We start from the raw sequence: 3,584 nt of genomic DNA on the forward strand, positions 1-3,584 counted from the left end.
TTTAAACTATTTCCCACTGTTTCGCTAATTTTAATTTCAGATTGCCTGTATCTTAGAACTACTGTTTTTCTTAGCCCTCAGAACCATTAAGGTCAGAAGACCTATTTGTGCATTTTCATGCAAGAAATTGCTTGCTGTGAGGCAACAGGGGACACGCTTTGTTCTTGGTCTGTCTTTTCTGTGTTCCTGTAATGCAGCACAAATTTGAAGCTTTTATCTGTCTCTACTAGGAGTTTTAACTTCTTTAACTTTCTTTTGAGAAATAGTTCATGTTTTGATGGTATGTGGACACATGGTGAATGAATATTCTAGGGAGTCTTGAGAAATGGTGAAAACCTGAAGTATTGTTTGTTTTGGGGTTTGGGGGTTTTTTTTTAGCTTGCTAGAAGGCAAAATTGGGGACAAAGAGGAAGGAGGTGCTGGAGAAAGTCAATTAAATACAAACATAGGGACTTTGAAGAAACTGTATTCCTTCGTAGATGTTTCCAATTTAAATTTCTGAAACAAGTTCTGAAATTAAGGGGGAAAATAATTATTGCTGCAAAGTAGCCAATAAAATGAAAGCAATTGAATAAGTGGTATTTTTTCCCCCAAAATGTGGCCCCCTCTGTATTGTATGTACTGTAAGAATTATCCAACTATTTTATTCCAATCTTCAAACTAGCTCAGCACTAAGCTTTTTTAGTTTTCTTTCAAAGAACAAAAAATCAGTATGCATTCCAGTAGAGATGACATACAAATGTATGTTGTCTTTGAAGAATCAGAGTGCCAGATATTGGATGTGGCATTCCAAAGCATGTAATGACATGGATCACAAAGCTGTTGCCCTATTAAAAACCTAATATATGCAACCATCTTTGTATTTCTAAAAGAATGTCAGTTGCGCCTTATAAATATGCTAAAAACCTTTCTGAACTTCTGAATTCCTTTGACAGTGCTTGTGAACTTCATGGTCTATTTTTAAACCACAATATATAATTTTCATTCCGTAGCATGCAATATTAAAGCTAGTAGGTAATTTCTTCCTTTCTTCTTCCATTCAAAATTGGGGAGTCGTAGCATCTCGTTATCAAATATTACTTGATAACGTAATACACATACTACTATAATACATACACAGATAGAGATGCTTTTTTTTTCACAGAGTTTTGAGATTTCCTTCTAGCTTCTTTCCAGTAAGTAGTGGCGGTGCTGCTTTGTAAGACTCTGCCCTTGTTCATGTGTATCTATCACAGATATATCAAAAACCTTATCAAAGGCAAAGGCTTTATTTAGCCTGTTCTAGGTGTGCCTTCGTTAAGGGTTTTCACAAATAAACAAATTGGCAAATTTACCACTATTACACAGCAGAACAAACCTTAAGGTCTTCCTTTTTTCCATTTTTCTTTTCCTTTATATGATCTTACAGTCTAGCTTTAGAGGAGTCAATTTTTTCAGTATAAACAAGTGCTCAGTTTTCCATAGGAAAAACATTGAATGGGAACAACCTTGCATATTGTCTTTTAATTTATGATAAATAAGGAAAGTTTTTTTTTCTCCAGTCCTTCATCCTACACATTTTAAAAATAATAATGAAATAAAAAATTCTCCCAGGTTACCTTCATTATGGAGTTTCTATTTTGTATATACAAGAGGGGAGGCAAGAAGCAAGGTGAGGTTGTAAGCAGTAGGTTCATAAGCAAATCTGGAAACTAAGGTAATCTTGCCTTATGTCCTTCCTGTCCCTGTTTCTTTCACCTCATGGCTGCCGTCATAGACCCCTGTCTTTCCTTGCTTTACTTGGAAAAGCAGTAGTGGTTTCTTTCCTGTTAAACCAAAATGGCAAAAATAGTTGTCCTGAGTGCTGGCCACGTGTTAGGTTGCAACAAGTTAAAAGTTGGAGGTCTCTGAGATGATACAGAAAAAGTTTCAAGAACTGGACATTCATATGATGTTCTGACTAGTCCCTGGTCCAGAAGGCATCTAGCACAAAAACAAAGGCAGATGAGACAGCTCCATCCTGTGCTAATTCTGTTGGGAACAGTAAAATCTCCACTGAGAGGGGAGACCTCCTGAAGGTTGTGTGATAGTTTCTACTCTTCTGTCAAGTTTCCAGACTAGTGAGGCTTTAGGAAAGCATTTGATTTTGTGGATGTAAAATTTGGTTGTTGTGCCACTGTGAGCTTGCTTATTAACCTGAAATATTCCTCTGATTTTGCAATCCTAAGTAAAATTGGATATATTGATTTATGAAGTACGATGAGAAATTTTCAATATATAAATGGAATTTGGACATAATTGAAACTAACCTATTTTATGTGATATACATACGTTTAATTTGGAATGGGGAAAAGTCTGGGATATATTAATTTCTTCTGAAAGTGTAATTTTGCTTCTGAAAATGGTTTACCTCATTGGCTCCAAATAGTATCATTTGATCAAGATTTAGAGAGAGAGAGTTTTTCTGTACAGAAGTTACAGAAGGTGTAGGCAGGAGAATGAAATACTGCTGCACAGAGACTTTCTGAAAAGAGAACTTGAGGACACTACTTTGTAAATAAAATTCCTTAGGTATTGAAAAATCACCACTACATTTAAAGTGTAAAATGTGCTTTTTTTCCCCCTGCATTTATGAATGAGAATGTTTGAGCTCCGATTTATAGCTGTGTTTATTTTCATAAAAATACAAAAAGCCTTGTATCTGATTCTTGCCTGACGGCAAAATTGGAAGTGGTCAGGAGCATTTCATAGATAGCAGCTTATCTACAGATGCAACTTGAGCTGTACGTTGAGTGGTCTTAATGCAGTGATTTAGTTTGTTTACAACAGTCGTTTGAAAGGAAATGGCATTTTCTGCTTCTCTGGTGGATGCTTCAAATTCGGAGACTGTTCAACAATATTATAGCTATGACAGGGTGGAAAAAGCCAGGCAGTGCCACACCAGTCCCTGCTTGTGTGGTAGATACAGCATTGCTTCACTGGCTACGACCGACATTAGATACACAGAAAGGGAGACTGACAAAAGACAGAACAGAAAAATGAGTTGCTATAGTACCATGCAGCCAGAGCTGTGTTATTAAAACTGTGGCTGCTTCTGCGTATGCACGTCATCAAAACAGAAATTTTTTTAGTGGTAGAAGATACTGAAGTATTTTTTTTAGTACTCCTAGGGTGGCAGTCCCAGTTGGCAAGAACTTTACATCATTTTAAAAAGTGACACTGTAGGTGATGCAGTGAAGTGTCTCAAACAAGAATATAATCTTGAGAAAGAATATATCGTGACTTGTTTGAAAATCCATGTCATAAAAGAAGACCTCACATCAAGTGTTGGACAGCCAAACTATGCCACAGTTCCTTTTTGAATCTTGTTTTATGCCTTACTTGCAGTCAGAACTAGACTGGTTGCAGTTGCAGAGATCTGACCTCTAGGTGCCACCAGTATGATAGAAATCCAACCCCCTGTTCTTAATAAAAACCCTTCCAGTTAACCCGATGCTGAAGTTATAAGTAGCAACCTCTTTCATAGAGGAGAAACGCATGAAGAGCTTGTGGTGGTTCCCTTGGGTGCCATCTTCACTTCAGAGCTCAGAATACCTGTTCTAAGG

The sequence above is a fragment of the Buceros rhinoceros genome, unplaced genomic scaffold, assembly GCF_000710305.1.
Source record: "Buceros rhinoceros silvestris isolate BGI_N320 unplaced genomic scaffold, ASM71030v1 scaffold11463, whole genome shotgun sequence".
Classification (NCBI taxonomy): domain Eukaryota; kingdom Metazoa; phylum Chordata; class Aves; order Bucerotiformes; family Bucerotidae; genus Buceros; species Buceros rhinoceros.